This window comes from Pinus tabuliformis, chromosome 8, assembly GCF_031772625.1.
Source record: "Pinus tabuliformis cultivar Carrire ecotype Pingquan chromosome 8, CPIR1, whole genome shotgun sequence".
Classification (NCBI taxonomy): domain Eukaryota; kingdom Viridiplantae; phylum Streptophyta; class Pinopsida; order Pinales; family Pinaceae; genus Pinus; species Pinus tabuliformis.
Window position 1 is genome coordinate 1630299707 of NC_142294.1, and position 12820 is coordinate 1630312526.

Genomic DNA, 12820 nt, shown 5'->3' on the forward strand with positions numbered 1-12820 from the left:
AATTAATATATTTAAAATATAACACACTTTGAAATATTTTATTATTATTTTTTTAAAAATGTTATATATCAATTCCATATTAAACATAAAATGAATTACAAATTTCCCTCGTACCTTCAACTAGAAAATATTTATTAATGAGAATAAGGACTCTCTCACTCTTCATATATATATATATATATATATATATACATTACTCAACATACATATTCAAATATTTTTTTATAATTTATAATAATAAAAAATTGTTATTAATATTTTTTAAAGGTTATATATCAACCTACATTAAAAAATAAATAAAATTTACATACCCTTACCATGAAAAGTGAAAATATAAGAAAATTTATATTTTGAGTTACTTTAACTTTATATGAAATTATATTATTAGTCCTTGCCAAGATAAGGCTTTAGCAATAGATTTGTTTGTTGATCACTATTAGTTTAGCATTGAACAATGCACCTTATGTTTACCTTTGAAAAATAAATATTTATTTTTCAATATTATTACAAAACTAATTTTCAAACATTTGATTGGACCATAACTTGAAGGTTTTATTGCAGCCTTTGCACAAAAAAATGCCAGGTGATAACTAGCTCACATGTTTTATGCAATAATTTATTGATATGGTTGCAATACTCATGCATTATTTTTAGATATTTGTGTAGTGTTTTTTAAGTAAACAACATATTTAAGATAATTTATTTTCCACCATAATTTAAGTAAGTTTTTGCATTAAAAAATGAATATGAGTATAAATAAATATATTTACCAAGAGTTACTTCTCACCATTATTTAGGTTTTCCATAGCATTTATGTAAGAGTAAAAAGGTGAATGTGTAGACTTACAAGTAGTTACCACCCATCAAAATTTATACATGTCCATGCATGTGAACAAACAATTAATTTATCCACCTCACATCTCAATTTATTAGTTCCTCCCAAAACAAGACTATAAGATTCCATTTACCTATTAATCATTATTAATTTTAGTTAACATTGACCAATGTAGGTTATAACTTTTTATACAATCTTTCCCTGCGTGCAACACTTCTTTAATAAAATATTGAAATATTTTATTTTATTTAGTAATATAATATCAATAACATTATTTTTACATATCATATATCAACTTTCTATCAAGTAATAAACCGTGTTTTTCAACCTCACCCAATATAAACAACACTCAAAATGAATAAAAAATTCCCAACAAAAGAAAAATTGTCTGGTGCGCAGATCAAACAGAGAACGTCATTTACCCTTTGGAAGGGAAAGTGGATGGCAATAACCAAGTTCCTTTAATCATGGGCCACACTGATGAAAAAGTAGGGAATGGGGATTGCACCCAAGTTAAAAGGAAAATGAAGAACTCTCCGGGAAAGGCGAAAATGCAGTTTAAGAAAATTTTGAAGTGAGGAATGTTTGAATTTTTGGTGTTTTTTGGAAAATTTTCAAATGGAATAGTGTTATTGGGCAAGTGCTATAAGATTGTAGGTCATTTTTGCTGTTTTTGTTTGAATCAAATAGGTTCATCTGAATTTTTGTGTCTTGTATTTGTAATTTTTTTTTTTACTAATATAAATTTATAGTTATTTTAAAAAAAAATCTAAGAGTAAATTATTATTTTTTTACTTTCAGTTACTTTATCTTTATATAAAATTATGTAAAATTAAGGTGAAAATGAAGTATTTGATTAATGGTTGATATTAATTTTTTTGTTATTATTATTTTTTAATTTGTTAATATAAGTTTGATTTTATTATTTTTAAATGCAGTGTTTCAATATCTCCCTAGTATTAGGCTTGAGAGCAATAAATAAATATTTATTTATTTTTTCTATGTAAGGTTAATTCTATTAATAAAAACAAAAATATAATTACACCGAGGCCTCGTCTCAACTGCTGTTGCTAGAGTTCATCAAGACAGTCGAAACTGCCCCAGATTGGGGAAACCAGTTTGACATTGCAAAAAGACCAAACATATATCCCGAGACTGTCACCAAAGGAAACCCATACATAGGACTTGGATCCATGTTTTGAAACAAAACCCAGAAAAAGATACAACTCAGCACCACCGGACAACAGAACAACAAACCCTCCGATCAGACAAACAAACAACAAAAACATAGTTTTGTTGTGATCTATTTTTAAATATAGATCACAGAAGCCTAAATTCAACATTCAATGGTATTTAACCTTGAATATTTTATGTATTATCCACATTAAATTTTATTATAATTATTAATAATTTTAAATGTCATAGGCATATTTTATATTAATAATGGAATGAATTGCATATCTTCCTTCTATTTTTATTTATTAGGAAGCAATTGAATTTTTTATTCTTAATTACTTTTTTTGGACATTGAAATATTTTTATTATGGTCAACATTAATATTTTTTTTTATACTTACAGTGAAATAAACTAGCATAGATCTATATTTGCCAAGCTTGGAGAGGGATCAAATCTTTGACGCAAACCTTTTTTTTTAGTGCAAAACTTGATGTAATGTTTGCACCTCAAGATATTTGATTTCTCTCTACTCTTGATCTGGAGTTAAGATGAATACTATAATAATATTTTGTTAATACATGGGACTCTCTCTCTATATATATATATATGGAAAATCCATCATAAATCAGTGTTCAAACCAACAATGAGGACAACACTCCTTATCTATGAATGCAAGTTAACTCATCATTGTTATTCAAGGAAAACCATGCCACCTCGATCAAATTATCCACTATTGTTATTCAAGAAAAAACACGCCACCCAGAAATACCCATTGGTGGTCCTTAAAAAGACATGTTTTCACGATATCCTTGGGAGTTGGATTGTTAACTTATTTCCTTACGTCCAAAGAAGAAGAGCTCTTAGTCAAGCACAAGTAGTTTTAGGGCATACTCCAAGCCCCCCACACACATATATGTGTGTTTTATTAATATTTTTAAAATATGAAACACATATATAATTAATATATTTAAAATGTAACACACTTTGAAATATTTTATTATTATTTTTTTAAAAATGTTATATATCAATTCCATATTAAATATAAAATGAATTACAAATTTCCATTGTACCTTCAATTATAAAATATTTATTAATGAGAATAAGGACTCTCTCACTCTTTATATATATATATATATATATATATATATATATATATATATATTACTCAACATACATATTCAAATATTTTTTTATAATCTATAATAATAAAAAATTGTTATTAATATTTTTTAAAGGTTATATATCAACCTACATTAAAAATTAAATAAAATTTACATATCCTCACTATGAAAAGTGAAAATATAAGAAAATTTATATTTTGAGTTACTTTAACTTTATATGAAATTATATAATTAGTCCCTGCCAAGATAAGGCTTTAGCAATAGATTTGTTTGTTGATCACTATTAGTTTAGCATTGACCAATGCACTTTATGTTTACCTTTGAAAAATAAATATTTATTTTTCAATATTATTAAAATACTAATTTTCAAACATTTGATTGGACCATAACTTGAAGGTTTTATTGCAGCCTTTGCACAAAAAATGCCACGTGATAACTAGCTCACATATTTTATGCAATAATTTATTGATATGATTGCAATACTCATGCATTATTTTTAGATATTTGTGTAGTGTTTTTGAAGTAAATAACATATTTAAGATGATTTATTTTTCACCCTAATTTAAGTAAGTTTTTGCATTAAAAAATGAATATGAGTATAAATAAATATATTTACCAAGAGTTACTTCTCACCATTATTTAAGTTTTCCATAGCATTTATGTAAAAGTAAAAAGGTAAATGTGTAGACTTACAAGTAGTTACCACCCATCAAAATTTATACATGTCCATGCATGTGAACGAACAATTAATTTATCTACTTCACATCTCAATTTATTAGTTCCTCCCAAAACAAGACTATAAGATTCCATTTACCTATTAATCATTATTAATTTTAGTTAACATTGACCAATGTAGGTTATAACTTTTTATACAATCTTTCCCTGCGTGCAACACTTCTTAAATATGACATTGAAATATTTTATTTTATTTAATAATGTAATATCAATAATATTATTTTTACATGTCATATATATAAAGCGTCTTTTTCAACCTCACCCAATATAAACGACACTCAAAATGAATAAAAAATTGCCCACAAAAGAAAAATTATCTGGTACGCAGATCAAACAGAGAACGTCATTTACCCTTTGGAAGGGAAAGTGGATGGCAATAACCAAGTTCCTTTAATCATGGACCACACTGATGAAAAAGTAGGGAATCGGGATTGCACCCAAGTTAAAAGGAAAATGAAGAACTCTCCGGGAAAGGCGCAAATGCAGTTTAAGAAAATTTTGAAGTGAGGAATGTTTGAATTTTTGGTGTTTTTTGGAAAATTTTCAAATGGAATAGTGTTATTGGAGATTCTAGGCAATTCTTGCTGTTTTTGTTTGAATCAAATAGGTTCATCCGAATTTTTGTATTTTGTGTTTGTAATTTTTTTTTTTATTAATACAAATTTATAGTTACTTTTAAAAGAAACCTAAGAGTAAACTAATTTTTTTTTACTTTCAATTACTTTATCTCTATATAAAATTATGTAAAATTAAGGTGAAAATGAAGTATTTGATTAATGGTTGATATTAATTTTTTTGTTATTATTATTTTTTAATTTGTTAATATAAGTTTGATTTTATTATTTTTAAATGTAGTGTTTCAATATCTCCCTAGTATTAGGCTTGAGAGCAATAAATAAATATTTATTTATCATATAACTATATTTATTTTGCTATTGAGATGATTATTATTCTCTTCATTCAAGTTCAATATTCACAAAGTAATATGATGTAATGACTTTGAGTCTATTGTTTAATTTAAGTAATCCTTAAAACTGAAACATTTATATTGCTTATATGATGTTCATCCACTTTTCAATTTAACTATTTATCTATCATCACATATAAAAATCAACATAAAAACAAAAATTACAACAAATGTACATACACACATATATATCAATTAGATTTATCTCTGGTGGTTGAGAAGAATGATGGGACATTCCCCACCCCGATTAAATTTCCACAAATTATAAGATAAACTTTTATCTAATGGCTTCAAACCTATACCATGATGCAAAAAGCCAAAACATATCATATATATTAAAATATTAAAATTATGTGTTTTATAGTAACTAATCATTTTTTTCAAACAAAAATTCATAATATACCTATCACATTAAAATAAATTTAAATAATAATAATTCATATTTATTTTTGTAATTATGATAGAATATATATATATATATATAGAATTTTACTAATCTATTTATTTATCTATTTATAATCAATGTTATCCATATTATATTAAAACTTAAATTATAAAAATTATAAAACATGTTAAAAAATAATATTAAGTTCATATGTGTAACTATATCTATTATTATGGTTTTAAAAAAAATTAAAAATAAGAATCTCTATTAGCTAATGAGAGGTTGCGATGTCAATTTTCCTAAACACATTTGGGGTTAGGCTTTACTAATAAACCAGCAAGATGTGATCTCTATCTCTATATACACAAAAATCTGAAATTTATAAAAATAAAAATAATATTATTAAGGGTTAGACTTTACTAATAAACCAGTGGGATGTGATCTCTATCTCTATATATACAAAAATCTGAAATTTATAAAAATAAAAATAATATTATTAGATCTAAGACTTTTGTGATCCATAATGTATATATCAATCTTTCGGATTAATCACATCGTTGAGATTAGATGGACGTTTCGAACTAGCTAATGTGGTTCATCCTCATGACAAGGTGAGAAATCAGTAGATCTGAGGGAATAAATAGCAAGGATGCATCACTGCTCAGACTTAGCCGTTAGGTAATTTGTTAAATTGTTTAATAATTTAGTTGTTATGTAGCTAATGTGGTTCATCCTTAGGACAAGGTGAGAAATCAGTAGATCTGAGGAAATAAATAGCAAGGATGCATCGCTGCTCAGAGTTAGCCGTTAGGTAATTTGTTAAATTGTTTAATAATTTAGTTGTTATGTAATAAATAAATATTATGTTTCGATATTATAAATTGATAATATAAATTTAGCTATAATTTTATCAATTTATAATATCGAAACATACTATTTATTTATTTATTACTAACAACTAAATTATTAAACAATTTAACAAATTACCTAACGGCTAATTTCCAACTACTAACTCTATGAGCAGTGATGCATCCTTGCTATTTATTTCCTCAGATCTACTGATTTCTCACCTTATCCTGAGGATGAACCACATTAGCTGGTTTGAAACTTCGACCTAATCTCAACGATGTAATTAATACGAAAAGTTGATATATATATATATATATATATATATATATATATATATATATATATATATATATATATATATAATCTACATTTTAATTCCAAATCTGAGGGTTTTCAGGTGGCGGAAGAACGGAAGGGCGGACGACTAGGGTTGCAGTTTTCGGAAGGGATTTTCTCCATGGACGGTTGCAGAGGAGGGAGCTCCACTCCCTCCTACAAAGAGGCAGTGGCCAACAAGGGAAAAAAACCTCCTGAATCAGGTAGAAGTAACACAAAGGAAGGAAGAAAAAACAGGGAAGAGGAAACAGAAAGTATCAAAGCGAAGGAGAATGATGGCACAAAAGACAAGGAGGAAAATGACAAAAAACAGGAAACAAAAGACATAAAACAAAAGGGACCGTGCAAACCCAAAGCTGAAATCACTCCCAGAGTTGTTTTAAATGACCCAGCGTTGCAGGCGCACAGGGAGCACATGCAGACCTATGCAATCATATGCAAATTCATGGGACTATGGCCCACTGAAAAGGCTTTACAAACTTGGATCAGATACCACTGGAAGCCTAAAGGGAGCATTGATCTTCATCTAGGATCCAAGGGATTCTTCACCGTGGTGTTTGCAAATATTGAAGATAAAGACAGAGTGTTTGAAGGCGGGCCCTACTTCTATGCAGCAGCAGGGCTCTATATGCGGCCGTGGATGATGAACTTTGTACCGGAGCAGGAAACTTTTACTTCAGTACCGGTTTGGGTAAGACTCTATTCTCTACCTCTAGATTATTGGCAAATAGAATCACTAATTGCCATAGGCAATAAATTAGGAAGGTATGCCAAAACTTCTGAAGCCACAAGAAGGGGAAAATATACCTCCTTTGCTAGGATCTGTGTAGAGATGGATCTATCGGGAGCTCTTCCGGATGAGGTCATCTTGGAGGTTTTTGATGAGGAATGGGTGCAGACAGTTGACTACGAACATATTCCATTTAGATGTCGTAAATGTCATGAACACGAGCACCTTCTAAGAGACTGCCCTCTCAGTAAAGCAGAAAACAAAAGAAAACCTAACACAATGAAAGACACAGATAGCTTTCACAAAGTAGTTCACAAAGGAAAAAGTGGCAAAAAAGGGACAAAGCAGCACCAAAGTGAAGGACAAAAGGTTAGGCCGAATCAGTTCCAAGTTCTTGGAGAGGAGGAAGAAACAGCAATTGAAGATCAAGTAATGAAGGAGGGTTATGATAAGCAGGAGAGGGAAGAAGAACATGATCCGGAACAAGTAAATGAAAAACAGAAAGAGATCATGATGAGTGAATCAGAAACGGAAATGGATCAGGAAATGACCCAGAGTGAGATGGAAATGGAGGATTATGAGCTACAGGAGATTCTTGACAGAGAAAACCTAGATCTAGAAGGGTTCTTGAGTAAGGGAACAACTGGGGGGGTAGAATCTCTACCACAAGAAGAATGCAATCGAATAAAGCAGTTGTTCTTATGGAAAACTCAGGCAAAGGGCGCGGAAGAAGTAAACAACATTGAAAGACAGGGTAACCAAGGAGTGAAAGCAATAAAAACAACTCCAGGGTTAGCACCGAGAAACCTAGGAAAAAAAAGAGGCAGAAAAAAGCAGAATGAGCTGCTGATGGAATGTGGTAAGCTCATGGTAGACTCAGGTAAGATGAAAGATCTAACTAGTTACTCCTTTACCAATCTGTAATTATGAAGTTCACAACTTGGAATATCAGAGGTCTAGGCAGTAAGAGAAAACAGAGACTGCTGAATAACAGAATGAAACAGGCAGCTCCGGATATAATTTTTGTCCAAGAAACGAAGTGCTCCATTCAAAAGTTAAGGCAAATCCATAGTAAATGGCTCAACAGATTTGAGTTTCTAGAAGTCAAAGCAGAAAATTCAGCAGGGGGTATCCTCACCCTCTGGAATCCCCAAAAAATAGGAATAGTTGATGCGGAGGCATCAAGGAACTATTTATCAGTTGTTATACAGCCTGTAGGAGACAGGGACACTTATCTAGTAACAAATGTATATGGCCCTCAAAGGTTAAATGAAAAAATCAGGTTTATTGATTCCTTGGTGGATCTCCAGACCAGACATGCAGGGCTACCATGGGTTATAGGAGGAGACTTCAATACGATTAGATCTCTCTTGGAGAAAAAAGGGGGGTGCAAGAGCTCTAAATAAAGATTCCTCAGCCTTCCAAATCTTTTCAGAAAACATGAAGCTTGTGGACATTGAGACAAACAATGGTCTATGTACATGGAACAATAAAAGAGGAGGAGATTCCCAGGTAGCATCCAAGCTAGACAGATTCATGATCTCTAAGGATCTCATGCTTCTAGACAAGGAAATAATAGCAGGAATTCTTCCTTTTGGAGGCTCAGATCACTGGCCAATTCAAATGGAGATTAAGGGCATTGGCACCCCAAGAAGCAAACCATTCAGGTTTGAAAATATTTGGCTTTCACACCCAGAATTCATCAGCAACATTGAAAAATGGTGGGCGGAGGACATGTAGTTTCAGGGATCAACTATGTTCCTGCTACATAAAAGATTAAAACACATCAAGCTGAAGCTAAAATATTGGAATAAGAAGGAATTTGGCAATATTTTTACGAGTAAGAAAATTGTGGAAAACAAAATCCTAGAACTCAATCAAGATTTGATCAAGGATGGCTTTGATAAAGACAAAAATGATCTAGCAGAGAAACATCATCAAGAATGGGAAATGTTGTGTAAACAAGAGGAAATTTTTTGGAAACAAACATCTAGGATTCTATGGCTAAAAGAAGGAGAACGTAACACCAAAGTTTTCCACAGATCCACCATTGCAAACAGAACTCACAACAGAATCTCTTCAATCAAGGACGAGGAGGGCCAGATTCATCAATCCCATGGGGGGATAGAAGCAGTGTTAGTAAAGCACTTTAGTGACATTGCCAAGGAAAACTGTTTAGTTAGAGAACCTTTCATCAAGGACTTAATTAAACATATTCCCAAACTGGTTTCTAGAGAGGATAATGGTAATCTCAACAGACCTGTAACTGAAAAGGAGGTCAGTGAGGTCCTCAAGGAAATGCAAAATGGCAAGGCTCCATGTCCAGATGGATTCAATGTGGATTTCTTCAAAGCCTGTTGTTGTAAAAAAGGATATTTTAGAGGTTGTCGAAGATTCCAGGCGGAACAAAACCATTTTGAAAGCTCTCAACACCTCCTTTATAGCCCTTATTCCAAAACAGGTTAATGCTCAAATGCCAGAGAGATATAGGCCCATTGCTTTATGCAATGTAGTTTACAAGATAATTTCCAAGGTGGTGGCTAACAGACTCAAACCCCTGCTGCCCTCGCTTGTCTTGGGGGAACAAACTGGCTATGTGGAAGGTAGACAAATTCTGGATAATATAATTCAAGCTCACGAGGTGGTTCACTCGTTAACAAGTAATAAGAGAGCGGGTATGATCATGCAACTGGACATAGCCAAAGCATATGACAAAGTGAACTGGATATACATCAAAAAAGTGCTCACAGCGTTTGGTTTTGATCATAATTGGGTCAGATGGGTCATGGCCCTGGTGACTTCATCCAGCTTTTCAATTTTAGTTAATGGCTCTCCTTCTGAACTTTTTCTTCCTTCTAGGGGACTTAGACAGGGAGATCCGCTCTCTCCTTTTCTCTTCATCCTCATGATGGAAGGGCTGGGGCAGTCCATTAAGCATGCTAGAGTAATGGGAAGAATTCAAGGACTCCAACTTTCGGAGAATGGTCAAGTTCTGACCCATCAATAGTTTGTAGATGATACCATGTTACAAGGAATTCCCTCAGTTAAGGAAGCGCTTGCTTACAAACAAATTTTGAATGATTTTGCTATGGCAACAGGTATGGAAGTCAATCTGTCCAAATCAAAAATCTTTTTCTTTAACACCCATATTGCTATCCAAAGAAATGTCTCCAGAATTCTAGGCTTTCAAAGAGAATCCCTTCCCTCCAAGTATTTGGGAGTTCCTCTAACAGCTAAACCCCAACACAAGAGCATATGGGATCTGTTAATAATTAAAATGCAAGACAAGGTCAGGAAATGGACAAGCAGATCTTTAAATCTAGCTGGTAGACTGGTTCTTACAAAGGCAGTACTCCAAGCTATCCCAATCTTTATGCTATCAGCCCTCCCAGCTCCAATAGGAGTCTTGCAGCAATTCAGAAATATTCAAAGAGATTTTCTTTGGGGCAAAGAGGAAACAAGGAAAAAATGGGCTTTAGTCTCATGGGACAAGATCTGTATTCCCAAGAATCAAGGAGGCCTAGGTTTAGATAATCTAGAGATTCTTAGCAAGGCTCTAGGGGCCAAACTTTGGTGGAGGTGGGTCAAGGATCCCAAAGCTCAATGGGCAAGCATCTGGAAGGAAAAATATGCCAATGCCTGGCCTGCTTCTGAGATCATACGAATGTCTGGAATAGTGAAAGGCTCTCCCATATGGAACAAGGCCTGGGAGAACAGAGGAGTGGTTCAAAAAAACAGTTTCTGGGAAATAAGAGAGGGCGATCTGGCACTTTTCTGGGAGGACAAATGGCAACAAGAACCTAATCTTCTGAAGGAGGAATTTTTGGACCTCAAGCATGAGACAGACAAACAAGGATTAGTAAAAGTGAAAGACTTCTGGGAGCATTCACACAATGCAGGAAAATGGAGAACATGGAAAAAAATAGATGGCAGAGAGGATAGAGCCCTCAACAGTAAAGCAGAGTCCCTTAAGAGGATTCTAGATCAGAGGAGGATTTTAATGACTAAAGGGCAGGACCAGCTAAGATGGGGTAACAACAAAGAGGGCAACTTTAATATCAAGGAAGCAAAAGGTATTCTCCTTGATCTGGAATCTCAAGCTCCAAATAAAACTTGGCAGAAGCTATGGAGGCACAAAGGCTGGATGAAAATAAAACTCTTTATGTGGTTGGTTCACCACAGGAAAATCTTAACCTGGGACAACATTAAAAAAAGGGGTATGCTGGGACCCTCCAGATGCCAGCTATGTGAAGCCCAGGAGGAGACTATGGAACATCTTCTCAACAACTGCATTTTCACTGCCAGGTTATGGGATTTCTTTACCAACATCTTCAATAAGTCTGATAGAGACAAAGAAAGTATCACCAACACTCTAAACAACTGGAGAAATAACTTTTCAGATTATGAAGTTCTCAACTCTGCCTGGGCTCTCTTGCCAAGTTTCATTATATGGAATGTATGGAAAGAAAGAAACAAAAGAATATTCAAAGAGGAAAAGAATTCCTCGCTTCGCCTGGTAGAGCTGATCTTAAAATAGCTTAAGGAGACAGTTGGTACCACAGTTAGGGATCTCCCCAAAAGTCCTCCCTCAGAAGAAGAGTTAAGAATTCTCAGGTAGTTAGGCATGCAGGGGCTTATTCCACAAGGCCTAGACAGGAAAATAATCATGAGAGAAAAGGTTGAAGAGTTCTGGTGTCCTCCCCCGGAAGGTTTTTTAAAGTATAACATCAATGGAGCTTCTAAAGGCAACCCGAGGAAGGTTGGCTTTGGGGGAGTTCTTAGGGATGATACCGGTAGCATAATCTCCCTCTTCCATGAGCACTTAGGAAAATCCACCAACAACATGGCAGAACTAATGGCTTTGGAACAATGCTTAGAACTTCTGATATAGAACAATTGCCAAAATGTCATAATAGAAGTTGATTCAGAGTTAGTCATCAATGCAACCAAGAAAATCAATAATGGAACAGGGCCGGAAAAGGTTACAAAGCACTGGAGGTTAACTCGGGTTCTCCACAAAATTCAGGTACATCTATAGGAACTACGCACTCTCAAATTCATTCATGTGCGAAGAAAGGCCAACAAATTAGCAGACATTCTAGCCAATCAAGGGGTCAGATGTAAGGATAGTGCAATTTTAATGGAGGGGAACGCAATGTTGCAGAGCAACCTGAGAAAACTCTGCCATAACCAGGCGGAAGAGGACATAAAAGTATATAGAGGCAAAACTAAAGAATCCACCTAGTAATGGACAGAGGTCAGATGGTTTCACAATTTTGGACAGAGAGGTTTACGATGGAAGGTGGGCCAGGGTTGGCCTTAGCAGTCAGGGTGACCACAATCTGGAATATTCCCAGTGCAGGGCGAAAAGTTTTCTCAGACAGAAGGAATACTAAAAGTCGCAAGCGAAGGCATCAGTTAAAGCAACAACATTACCCAATCTTACAGTGGCAGAGGTCAAAAAAGCTTCCGGAGTGGTTTTGTTGCGATCGCATCGTTTTCATGACAAAGGTGGTTTCGAAAATAGGGCAGCGATGCCATACAGTGCATGACATGTGGATGAGGGCCCGGTCTAAAAACCACCCTCATTGCACTTTAAAGGCAGACAACGTTGGTCGTGCGATTTTTGGCTCAACCGTCCTATGGCGCAAGACAAATCAACGCTCTAGATCGAGCGAGCAGTTTA